Genomic DNA, 13,676 nt, shown 5'->3' with positions numbered 1-13,676 from the left:
ATTTTATCCCTTTATTTATATATTTATGTAAATGCAGATTTATATATTTGTATTGACTTATTTCTGTAATTATTACCATTTTTTATTCTATTTTTATTATTGTTCCTATTATCTGTTTTTTTTCTTTTCTTTTCTTTTATTATCATTATCATTATTATTATTACAGTTTTTTTTATTCTCCTTTCTTATCTATATTGATGCTTTGGCAATATTGTATGTAAATAGTCATGTCAAGTACTTTGAATTGAATTGGATTGGACTGAATAGAATGGAGGGAGAGCTGAAGACAGAGAGAAAGACAAGAGGGAAACAGAGAGGAGGAGACATGCGGGGAGAGTCGAGGAAGACAGGCTGGGAGACAGCGGAAGAAGGGATGAGAAGAGCAGATAGGATAGAAGAAGAGAGAAAGAGATTTAGAGAGAAACGATGATGGAAAGAAAGAGACAGAGAAGAAGATGGAGAGATGAGAGGGGGTGGGGGGAGAGAGAGAGCGAGGCAGGGAAAAAGTACACGCTCTGTCAGACAGAGACAGAGAAGGAGGAGTGTGAGCGTGTGGAGGAGTGAGAGTGTGTGTATGTGAGGGAGTGTGAAGGAGGAGAGAGTATGTGTTCGTGTGTGTGTGAGGGAGTGTGAAGGAGGAGTGTGTGTGTGTGTGTGTGTGTGTGTGTGTGTGTGTGTGTGTGTGTGTGAGGGAGTGTAAATGAGGAGAGAGAGTCTGAGAGAGTGAAACACTCGTCTGATATAACAGCGTTGCAGTAAGACACAGTGAAGATGCTCAGTGTCAGTGAGACAGTGTTTACATCTGGTCATGTGACCTTTTCCGGGAAGCCGTTCGTGACCGTATTAGAGATAACAGCAGTTTATCAGTTTTATGGACGTGAAATTACACTCATGAGCAACTCTGACCTTTAGCACAACACACAGGTTCTGTAATGTTAAAGATCAACTCGAACCTGTGTTTAAACCAGTTTACAGCATTACTATTCCAGTTTATTTTTTAACAGCTACGTTTCACCATCAATAAAAATCTCCTGTTTTATATCACTGCTTCAGTACAGAACAGGACCGTGCCATTATTTTATTCCTGGATTACACATTATTGCATATATGTACATATATATATATATATATATATATATATATATATATACATACACACACATAAAGAATTATTAATTTTTGTCTTGGAAAGAGCTGCGTATGTCTACGCCAAATTCATCTTAAATTATTAAACCTCCCCATATTATTAAGCAATAATATGACCTTTGACCTGTGGGGGTTAAGAGAGAATTGCAAAACTGGCATTCAGAAATGACAATTGTATAATCAAAAGTCTAATAAAAGAATTTTATAATAATTATTAGGGATGAGCGATATGGACTTAAAACTATATCACGATATTTTCTGGTCTTTATTGCGATAACGATATCGGTGACAATATAAATATAGTACCATTCACCACTGTTTTCGGCTACAAGTGATAGCTGTGATCTTGAGAGCCTCAGAAACACAAACACTGTATATTTTTTAAGTGAAATAGAAATATAAAGAAAATTCCTATCAATATACACAATACAAATTAAACAGTTACATTGCTAGCGATATACTGCACTGTAAAACCGGTTTTGTTATATTTAAGTGTATTTGGCTTAAAGAAATTGATTTATCAACGTAAAAAATTTTGACGTAAATAGTTTCCTCAAATTTTTTGAGTTAAATGAACTTATCCGGTTTACGGTGTGTATGAGTAATGCAAAATCGATCAAACTCTGCATTGATCGGACGAACTTGTAAGTTTGCAAAATTACCGCAGGTTTTCCGCAGGTCTGGGCCAAGACGCGTCGTCTGACGTCATCAAAAAGCGCATGGAGTCAAAGCCCTCTTCGATTCACGTGCGTTGGACATGAGAACAGCTAAAAGGTCTTGTTTACGCACATTGACAAACATCATTGCGAAAGGCCACACAAAACAATTTCGTGCGATCATGAGTCCGCCTATTCAAGTAGTTTCAAGTAGCCTGTAAGTCCTCCAGAGCCACTGTTACTTTGTTATTAACAGCGTCCAGATATTGAGCCAAAAAGCCCATATACACAGACACATCGACAAACATTCACACACAGACACACACACACAACCAAACAGGCAAGTAAACACACATATACACACATAAACTCCCCCACATAGACCACTGGAGTCTTACGCTCGAGATTATGTGAAATTATCTGGCATGAAATGAAAGGCAAAGAGACTCCAGAGGACGACATTAGTTTCTCTGAGGGGGTCGAGTCCGATGCCGCTGCGACGTGTTGGACGAGATTTCAAAGGTCACGTTGGAAAAATGGAGGTAAGGGAAAGTGTGTGCATGTGCGTTCTCAGTTAGCACATCTGTTTACTGAAGTGTGTTGGGAAACAGAGTCAGAAGGCCACCCACCTCTTCAGCCAACAAGGAAAAATGGATACATTCACATACAAAATCTGAAATGGAACGAATCCTGAGTGTTACACAGATATGATTTCTACAGTTAGAGCTTTGTTCGGTCAAAAATCTGATCTTTCGAAATTAGATTTAAGCCACGTATGGATGCATACTGGACGCTGTACTGAGAACGCGATGAGAACCTTTAGATTGGGTTCCCTTCGTCTGAGATTAATCACCGTCTTCATCCCGTGTTGTGTTAATAATAACTGCGGATCAGCATAACGATCCACGTAGCCTTTTTACGCCTTGTCACGTCGATCAAGAACCAGAGATCGATACTCAAGAGCGTGTCAAATGAACACAAATCAACGGCAATATTCTATTCATTTGACCGCAAACACCATTTAAAAGCGTGATAAAACAGCCTACAATCCATGCACACATTATAATTTCGCAACCTCGATTTATTGTGTCGGAGCACGATATAAAAAAATCGAACAAACTGCAATATAATAATGAGTGTTTATTGGCCATTACAGCACAGTGAAATTCTTTTCTTTGCATACCCCAGCATGTTAGGAGGTTGGGGTCAGCCATGATACAGCACCCCTGGAGCAGAGAGGGTTAAGGGCCTTGCTCAAGGGCCCAACAGTGGCAGCTTGGCAGTGCTCGGGCTTGAAGCCCCAACCTTCCCATCAGTAACCCAGAGCCTTACCCACCCCGCCCCACATAGGATGTACTGGATCAAGTGCAAGTAGCTTCTGAATAATGATGATTATTATTAGTAGTAGTAGTAGTGATTTTTTCATACAATTTAATATTAAAAGGCCTCTTGATTTTATAGTACATTGGATTATATTTGACACGTTATTTCCGTCTTTAGTCTGCATTTTGTATCCCTGATATTTTTTCAGGATTAAAGGCAAGGGTGGTGAAGGACACGTGAAGCCAACCAATCACTTCTTTGCTCATGCTGTATCACAGGGCAGCGTAACACACTCTGAGGAAAGTCTCTAGTATCTGCCCTCTTCCGCATACATGAACTCACAGATTCTCACTATTGGCTTGGCTTGTGTCGCAGTGATTGACAGTGGTGAGAGAGTACACCATCCTTCTGACCCAGACAGTACGGTCAATTTAGGCCCCTTGGCTCCCGGACATCTTATCAAGGTTATTGCCATTCCAAACATGACTGTGAACTATTAAGGCAGAGTCTCGACAGCATTTGTGAGCCAAAGATAAATGTAGGCAGTAAGTAATCAGAGCTGTCTGAATTACAGATGCTAAAAGGAATGCTTCAAATGACCTGTTGGCTCACATAGTTTAAGTCACAAATAGTGCAAAAATTCCCTAATTACTACAATTCTGGCTCACTGAGGATCTAAAAAAAACCCTCTAAACCTTCCTCAAGCCCTCCTAAATGTCTCCTTTCTTCTGACTGAAAATGTCAGTTTAGTGCCTTGTTTATGTGTTTGTGCTTCTCCAGAACCAGTCATCACAGAAAAATGCCTTGACCGAGGCACAAATTGTTTGCTGTGATTTTTCCACAGAGCATGCCCAGACCAGCACGAAAAAGCATGAACATGACACAGCCTTAGGCACAAAAAAGCAATTGTAGATCAACAAACTCGCATAAAACACTTCAGAAAAATCAGTCTCTGAATCAAGGGGTGTTACAATAGTGCACTAGTTCAAGTGAAGCTTGTCAAACGAGACAAGAGGGGAAGCCGTATTAAGTCCTTATGTATAGTTTTGATCGATTTCTGAGAGAGAGAGAAAAAAACTGTAAATATCATTCCTGGAATTTCTAGAATTATATTCTGGGTCGTTCAGTTATAATTCACACACGCTGCCCTACATGCAAACACACACAATATCCTTGTGATCACCATTAGCATGTTAAGAAGTGCTGACCAGACAGGTGGCCTTCCAAACATGGTGACACACACACACATATACAAAACTCCCTGAAGTCTTTTCTCCTTGCTGTGTCTGGCACCAGGTACACACTCCGTGGGCCATCTGTTCTGCTACTCTACCAGCATGTGAGTTACACACACACACACACAATTTACGCTAATAACATATATCACAGAACAATAACTTTAGAGAGTACCTACAGTACCTTGTCCCTTTTTCAATTTGGAAATATTTCAAATAAACGACTATAGAGTATATCCTGTGATTGGTCAAAAGAATCGGTCATCCCTAGACTTACTTTCAAGACAGATTTGCAGAGAAATAGCAATGAAACACTGACCTACTCCACCTTGCAAAAACCGGGAAATCTGGAAATTCCACCAGAAAGATCAGATATTCGTGATTTTTTCGTGATTTTTTCTTGAACATGAAAAACTAGTGAAGATGTAATGACAAAAAGGGGGTGTGTGTTTCCCAATCTTTTCTGTAACGTCTCAGAAGAGTCGACTTGACATCAGGCCAGCTGTTACATTACACTCTTACATGCGTCAATAACCTCCCTTTTAATCACACCGGAACCTCCAGAAATCGCCATGGGGGTCGCTGGTCATTAAAGACCTTGAGCAATCTGTCAATTTTCCTCCACACTCACCATCAGAGAGAGAGAGAGAGAGAGAGACTTGGAGAAGGAAGACCCTCGTTCTGTATTACCTCACCTCCCGGGTGAGCTCAGTCATAAAAGCGTGCCAAAAAGAAAAAAGACGCTCTCCAAATGTGAGGGTGATAACATCGTGGTGATGCCGTTCCTACGGCGAGTAAACTCTAAAGGTCAACGGCTGAGCAAAAACAGCAGGCTTCTTCTATTGTTCACAATACCGTGACTCATGGGCTGCAGTGGGGCCCAGGGATTTCTGGGAAGTGAGAAGAGATCGAAAACTCCCCTCTACCAGCAATGAAGGACTCAGGAGGAGAAAAGATGAAGAGAGACCACCAGGTCCTTAATTGTAAAAGCAGAATGACTAACCAAAGATAATAATAATAATAAGTTTCATTTTTAGTAGCCTACAGTCTTAGCTAAAGAGCTCCTCAAAGGTTCCTTGTATGGTTAAAGGTTTTAGCTCTCTAAAGTAGTTGTACTTTGTTGTATATTTATAAATGATAGGTGAATAAACATTAGACTTTCACTAGATACAGTAAGATTTCAATTGCAATTGATAAGTTAAGGATTAGTTATTTGGCAATACCACTGAATCATAGCATATCTGCTACGATATACTATGATTCAATTTAGTAGCCGCTGTCTGATATTTGTCCAACTTTGTTCATAATCATTCCTGAATGATAATGGTGTAGAGGAAGACTATTTGGCATAGAGGAGGACTACTAAAGTATAAGATTTACGGACAAATCTATGGAAACTCATTTCCGCCACTGAGAAAATGTTTTTTAAATGTAATTGCAACTTTTTTTCTCACAATTCTGACTTTTTTCTCACAATTATGAGTTCATATTGCACAATTCTGACTTTTTTCTCACAATTATGAGTTCATATTGCACAATTCTGACTTTTTTCTCACACATTTTGAGTTAACATCTCATATTTCTGACTTTTTTTTCCTCAAAATTGAGTTTGTATCTCACAATTCTGACTTTTTTTCCTCAAAATTTAGTTTATATCTCACAATTCTGACTTTTTTCCTCACCATTGTGAGTTTAAATCTCACAATTTTGACTTTTGTTTCTCACAATCATGAGTTTAAATCTCACAATTCTGACTTTTTTTCTCACGATTCTGAGGTAACATCTCACAATTCTGACTTTTTTCTCATGATTCTGAGGTAACATCTCACAATTCTGACTTTTTTCTCATGATTCTGAGGTAACATCTCACAATTCTGAGGTAACATCTCACAATTCTGACTTTTTTCCCTCGCAATTCTGAGGTAACATCACAATTCTGACTTTTTTTTCACAAATGCGAATTTATTCTGACTTTTTTCTCACAATTTTGCGTTAACATCTCACATATCTTTCTGAGTTTAAATCTCACAATTCTGACTTTTTTTACTCCCAATTTAGACAACCACTTGATACAGTACCTGAAATGTGACTAACTTCAGGTAACGAGCGTACGCTAGCATCTGCTGTTCCTTGTCTTGACTAGCTGAGGAGTGTTGTTCTTATATAACCTACTTATAGAGAATGATTTATGCTTTGTCGGTGCGTTCTTTGTAACTCATTAATGTCAAGTGGACGTCTAAATTGCAAGAAAAAGTAAAAATTGTGCGATATGAGCTCAGACAGATATGTGAAATGTTAACTTAAAATTGCGTGGAAAAAAGACAGAATTGCAAGATATAAAGTCACAACTGTGAGAATTGATGGTGGGAAAGCTGTTGAGTGTCTGTCAAAGAAGCAATGTTTCCTCTAACAAGTGACTAATAACAGGGTAGGAAATTTCGACCGCACAACAGGTGAAGTGAGAACTGAAAGTTGAATTCACAGTCGGACAAAGTGTCTTCTGTTCTATTACAGGTTTTTATCTATGACACACACACACACACACACACACACACACACACAGACACACATAAGCACGTATGCTGACGCAAATGAAACATGATCTATTTATAGAGCAGCTTAAACGCTGCACAAGCAGACCTCAGGACTCAAAGAACACAACAAGGGGGTATGCTCAAAATAGCAATCGGATGAAATCATTCTGTCTCCCAAATGATTAATTGTTTGTAGTAATAAAAGAGAACAAGTATATATATATTTGCAATCCTTTTTTTGCCTGTCATCATTAACAGGTAAAAAAAACATTTCGATTAGGGTACTTCAACAACACTCTTACAGATAATGTTAGTAACTCAAGTCCAAGCTGAGAAGTCGAGACGAATGTTGTTCAAGGACCAAACAGTTACCTGGGACTGGAACTCAAAACCTTCATCACTAGGACCAAAACCTAACCACTGGTACACCTGCGTCCACTAGTTCAAAAGAAATTATGTGACAAATAAAGGACCGATAATTAAGCATCCACTTGCAAGTAGCATGAAGAAAAATCCAGCAAAACTAAACTTTATGCTAATGAGCATGTACACCACACATCTCACCACACAAGTCTTTTAGATGATTTCTAAACATGCTAGAATAGCTCCTACTTTGTAAAGTTGTTTTATTAAAATAATATCTACGCACTACGTAAGTAACTTGCTTGTATTTCCCCGTATTTCCCCTTCGCTCAGCTCACATAGTAGCCTCAGAAACTACGCTGCAGTCTTCCGTGTAGTCAAGTTTGTTTCCGTTGCCGCATGTGTTTTGTTTTGGTTCATGTCTTGTCTCCTCAAATGTCGTGTCATTGGTTGTCTCCCTGGTGTGTCTTGATTACTCTCACCTGTTTTCAGTTTGCCCATTAATTAGTTTGTGATTTTAAGCCTTACTGTAGTGGGGTGAGGTAATGCTGAGTGTTTAGGTACCTGACTTTACCAAGATGTTTATTCTGTGCTGTGATGTTCTGGTTCTTGATCTCGTTCTGTCCGACTTTGAGTCACGTTCTGGAATTGTCTGTCAGCTCTTTTTGATAGGAATCAATAAACAATTATTATTACTGTTAACTATTACTGTTACCACCCTGAAGTTGAATCTTTTCTTGTAACAGCACATCCCGAAGTGTTTAATTCCTCTTATATCACAGCAACTTGACAGCGATTAATTTTTTTATTTTGAAAAAATTCAAAAAATGACATTCCTTTTATCCATTTATAGTTACATATGCAAACTGGGTCCTGAAGACTTCGCCATGGCGGAAAACCTACTGACTGTAACAAAGCGCTGACACTGATGACTCCTTCCCTACAGTACATGTTAAATAAACTTCTCTTCAACATGTCAACACTTATACATTATTCGTCATTAAATGGGCGGCTGTGGGTCAGGTGGTAGAGCGGGTTGTCCATTAATCGTAGGTTTGGCGGTTCGATTCCTGGCCCTCGTGACTCCACATACTGAAGTGTCCTTGGGCAAGACACTGAACCCCAAGTTGCTCCCGATGGCAAGTTAGTGCCGTGCAGGGCAGCTCTGCGAGCATGTGTGTGAATGGGTGAATGAGACACAGTGTAAAGCGCTTTGGATAAAAGTGCGCCATTTAAATGACAACACATTTTTTAAAAACTTTTTGTGCATCTACCATACACGTCATAGCAAGCTGTTACTATAGAAACAATAAGATATTAAAACAAGCCCATTAATATAAATCTGTGATTGCCTTTGCCAGACCTACTGTCCGAGTTGCTTTTATAGAAAATGTATCGATCAGATTCAAGAACTCTGTGGTATAAAATATTTTTTTTTTTAAACAGCCTGAGAAATTGTAATTTTATCAGGTCTCCCCTCAAATCATGAAGACTATCATCACACACAGAAGATTTTAGTTCACTTCCTACCTGCAGTGAAATATTTCTTTAACCCGAGCCGGTCCGCCATGCAGACCATAATCAGAGGATTTCCTCCAGCCTCATTAAAGCTGAGAACTGACTATGTCCACAGATCAGGACCAAATTAGATAAGAGACTCCTGATTGCAATTTGAGCTCTCATTATCCAAGTAAACAATTCCAAACTCATGTTCATCTCAGCGCCTATTATCCATCCTCGTCTATGAGCGACTAACAAGGGATCTTGTCTATTCCATTTTTGGTAACGTTTACTCCTCGTCTAATTATTCGGTTTAGTAAAGCTAATGAGGTCATGCGCTAAAAAAAGTGTTTCATTGTTCTGTGTTGAATGTTTGACAGCATCCTTTCTATTTTGGTCGCATTCAAGCTAATGGGAATCCTGATTCTGATCTGCGCTGGTTTTATTTAAACTTAAACAGAGTTGTTTGATTCTATAGAATTGAAATATGAAATCGTATGACCAGAATGATACACAGGATGATAACTGTCCAAGACCACATTACAGATATTTTATACATCATTGTGCATATTTACATACAGCTTTGATGACTTTGATGAAGTTGCAGTGGTTTAGCAGTTATATGGTACTCTTTGACTGACCACAGACTATTTGTATTAGCATGAGGACATTTTTTTGGTTTTTCGACAGACACTTCAAAGCCTTTCTGTAAGTCCCTCTGGATAAAAGCATCTCCGAAATGCTGCAAATATAAATGTACATGCAGGCTTTTACTCTTTTGAGGAAACATTTTACTGGCATTTTGATTGGTTTTTACCAACTAATGAAAAAAAAATGAAGGCTTTATGCTGGAAAGTGACAACACTCTTCCTTCATTCATTTTCAACAAAAAGCAGACAGTGTTTTAAGCAAGTGCAACCAAGAGTTCAAAGGTCATCATATTGGCCATCAGCTCTGACTAACATTTCCTGCTTCACTAGGAAGACTATACAGCTTGACAGATAATCAAGTGACCCATTGGTTAACCCTTTGGGCTAGTGATCAGATTGTGAGTTCAAATCCTACCATCACCAAGCTGCAAACGTTGGGCCCTTAACTAGAGTCTAGGTCTTGGACTTGAGTCCGGTCTTGACGCATTTTTTTTTTGTATTGAATTGAACTTGCTTCGGCCTTGGGTATTAGTCTCTCTAAGTAAGTTTCGTGTAGTCTTTTTCTTCTTGCATGCACAAATGAAGGCTTGGCCTTTGAAAATGATTTTATGGTTTTCGGTCTCCGTCTCTGGACTTTTGGACCCCCTTAAAACTCAATCTTGTCTAATCCTAGTTTTGTACTTGACAATAGTGGTCTTGAGTCCAACCCTACCCTTATCTCTTCAACTGTTTAGTTTTATCCCATCTCAACTGTAAGCCACTTTGAATAAAAGCATCATCCAGCTATCTAATAATTTATCACAACAATAGGTAACAACAAATATAAACTGTGCATGTTGTCCAAATGTGGCCTAATATGCAAAACGTATGGGTGCACATTTCCATTTGAATAGGGAAATGGTTTTGTGTCTTAATAGGGGACTTTGTAGTTATATTTCCTTTAGTTGGACTTACAACGGTGATGAAAATAGGTCTGCTGAAAGTTATGGCTTCTCAAATTTGGCCCCTCATCTGGTATTGTTTTTGTCATCTGGCCTCCGCTCAGAGTTAATGAAATAGTCCTGGTTTCACCATCAATTACACTGATATGGCAAAATGTTAAGACAGACACCTTTTTCCACAGCAACTACAGTTGAGACAGGATACAACCGAGCACTTAAAGGTGAATGGTCTTGCCAAAGGACTCTGGGATTTAAACCTTTTGATTGTTGGCCAAAGCCTTAACCACTTGTGAAAGTACTGAATTGAAAATCTGACCATGGAATTGAACTTGCATGCCAAAAAATGTCAAGTTGTCTTTAAGTTCAAATCATCTTACATTCATCTAGTGAATGGTTTTGGCTTTGGTTATAAGATTTTGCCTTCAAAAACACGTTTTTATACACGTCCCCATGCACAAGAAATCAAAACCTCCCATTTCCATCTTGTTCTGACATCTCATAAGTGTTCCACCATTAGGTTTCTAGCAACTCAATCATCTGTGGGTGTTTTCCGCTCGGCAGTAGACATCTCTCATGCTGTGGGTTGGCAGTACACCTGCGCACGGTGTGTGGGCCGAGCAGGACCGACTTATTACAGAGGAAGGGTGTGTGGTTGCCTACACCGCTGTATAAATGACTCATTACAGCTGCTTTTAGGCGACGAGATAATGGACTGAATAAAATGAAGGGCCAAGGTTCAGTATGCACCTTCTGGAAAACTGAGTTGTAGAACTTGAGTTTACGAGCCACAACAATTGCAATCCGGCAAAAACTCAAAGACCTAGACCCCTGGAGTACACACACAAGCGATATCCAAGTGCAAACCACGGAAAAGGACTGGCACATTATATCCCAACAGCTTTTGTGGTTAATGACTCATGAAGGTCCAAGGTGGCGCAAGTCAAAGGTACACCCATCACTTCTGACATTCTTGACAAATCCAATCTGGGACAGGAAATAGATATAGACTGCATATAAATCTGATTTTTGGATGTGAATAACATAGTTATACAGTCATAACTGTTAATAACAGTTATAGCTATAGCACACACACTCCTACAACTTTCTACAACTCTATAAAGAACAGGCATTGAAACAGACTTGTCTCGGTCTTGGAGATGTTTTCTGTATTGACTTGTCTCAGACTTATTGGTATTTGTAGTTGGACTTGCTTCAGTCTTGGGCACTGGTCTTGCTAAATAAGGTCTTGGTCTTGATTGATTGTTTTTTCTTTTCGTATGCACGAAATTTCTTACAAGAACAAATTCCATCTTTTAACAGTGGTGCAACACACAAATGAAGGGGTGGTCTTGGTCTTGATTCGGTCAGGCTTTCATTTGGACTTGTCACCCTTAAGACTCAGTCTCATCTCAATCTCAGTTAGTCCTGGTTTTGGCCTTAGAAGAAGAAGACTTTATCGTCACATATACATTACAATAAGCTTGTTAGGAAGCTGGGGACAGATGTGATACGGCGCCTCCGGAACAGATCGGGTTAAGGGTCTTGCTCGAAGGCCCAAAAGTGGCAGCTTGGTGGTGTTGGGACGTGAACCCCTGACCTTCTGATCAGTAACCCAGAGCCTTTTCTTGACAATAGCAGTCCTCACGACAACACTACTACAAATGAGTAAAATGAACTTTCTGCAACTATACATTGAAAATGTAATTACTGCATTGGTTTGCACCAATTATTCCTCATTTTTAATGTTAGAAATCAATTTTTTGAGGGTTGTTTGTATGTAAAAGTTGGAATAGAGCCTCGGAAACAAAACTTGGATGGAGGTTCAAGAGTTAAAATTCTGAAAAGGAAAATAATGTTGGCTAATAGTTTGACACACTGTCTATTTCACATTGGCATTTTAGGTTTACAAGATTATCTTAAAAGTGCACTACAAATATCTGTGATTGTTTTATAGTGTATACCTCCAACAACCATGCCACTCTTTTTTGTTGTTGTTGTTGTTGTTGTTTGACTTGCAATGAAACTCAGATGTAATTGTATCAGACTCAGTGTCTCGTGCCAACTCAGATGAACTTGACAAATTGTGCACACTTTTCCATCTTTCTGCATGGACTCTATAAGCGCGTCCTCCTCCACCAACTCACCTTATGTGTCTATTTTCATCCTGTGAAGGACAAAAAACGCTGGATCGGTCAAAAAGAAACAGGTCTCTAGAGGAAAAATACAAGAGGATTAGTGTAAAAAAAAAATCCACTGGAGCAGTAAAGATCCGGAAACTGCGCGCGTGAGCTGCGAGAAAATCCAATCCAACCTTCTTTTTAAAATCTCCTCCAGGTAATCCAAAAAAAAGAAGAAAAATCAGTGTGTTCTGAATAAAAACAAAAAAGTTGCACACACAAAAGCTTCAAAAGCAAAGTTTCCTCTCCTGACTCCTGCTTCTCTGACTATATGATTTGGACTGCGAGTATTTTTTTTTCCACAGAGTCTGATGTCAGCAATAACGTGAGCGGCAGGAAACTCCAGGTCTAATCTCAGACAGTCACTAAGTGAGCGTCTAGTGCACTAGGTAGGGTGGATAATCCATTATTTGGAGCGCTATGTAGTGAACCTGTGTACGGATCAGGGAGTTGTTTGGAAGTGAAGCTGCTGGATTAGGGGAATAGTTCGGTGTGATTGGCGCCCTCTGCTGGATAAACAAAACGATCCCATCCATCCATCCATCCATTTTCTATACTGCTTATCCTACTGGGTTACGGGGAACCTGGAGCGTATCCTAGGGCAGGGGTTCCCAAACTTTTCCAGGGCAAGGCCCCCCAAATGGCATTAACATTTGACCGAGGCCCCCCTTTTGCAAGATGTCTTTAAAACACATTAAAAATACAGACTTCTGAATATATCCCCCTTTTTTTTATTATTAATAATAACATCTTACATCTTTACATTACATTACATTAGGAATTGAGTGTGTGTGTGTGTGTGTGTGTGTGTGTGTGGTTGTCAGAGTGAGAAAGAGAAAACATACTAGTGGTAGGGATGGGCACACCAAAATGTTGAGGCCCCCCGGGCGCCCCCTGGCAGCCCCCAAGGAGGCCGCAGCCCCCACTTTGAAAACCACTGTCCTAGGGAGCATTGGGCACAAGGCGGGGTACACCCTGGACAGGGTGCCAATCCATCAAAGGGTCACAATCACACACACATTCACACACCCATTCATACACTACAGACACTTTGGACATGCCAATCAGCCTACAATGCATGTCTTTGGTCTGGGGGAGGAAACCGGAGTACCCGGAGGAAACCCCCACAGCACACGGAAGCAGAGAGGATT

At 39.7% G+C, this 13,676-nt stretch overlaps 1 protein-coding gene across 2 annotated transcripts in view; it reads right to left on the bottom strand.

Annotated features, from left to right (window-relative positions):
- The window catches only part of map3k22 (mitogen-activated protein kinase kinase kinase 22), a 61,268-nt gene extending 48,401 nt beyond the window's left edge, over window positions 1-12,867 (bottom strand). The window contains exons 1-2 of one of the 2 annotated variants that reach the window (XM_017453064.3): window positions 12,660-12,867; window positions 12,493-12,558 (exon numbers count right to left, since the gene is read on the bottom strand). The gene's annotated coding sequence lies outside the window, so the exon portion shown is untranslated. Of the gene's footprint in view, window positions 1-12,492 lie in introns of both variants that reach the window. The other variant, XM_017453063.3, reaches the window with a different exon arrangement.
- Window positions 12,868-13,676: the final 809 nt, after the last annotated feature.

Source organism: Ictalurus punctatus, chromosome 23, assembly GCF_001660625.3.
Source record: "Ictalurus punctatus breed USDA103 chromosome 23, Coco_2.0, whole genome shotgun sequence".
NCBI lineage: Eukaryota > Metazoa > Chordata > Actinopteri > Siluriformes > Ictaluridae > Ictalurus > Ictalurus punctatus.
Note: the sequence above shows the minus strand (reverse complement) of the source record. Positions and strands in the feature narration are given on the sequence as shown.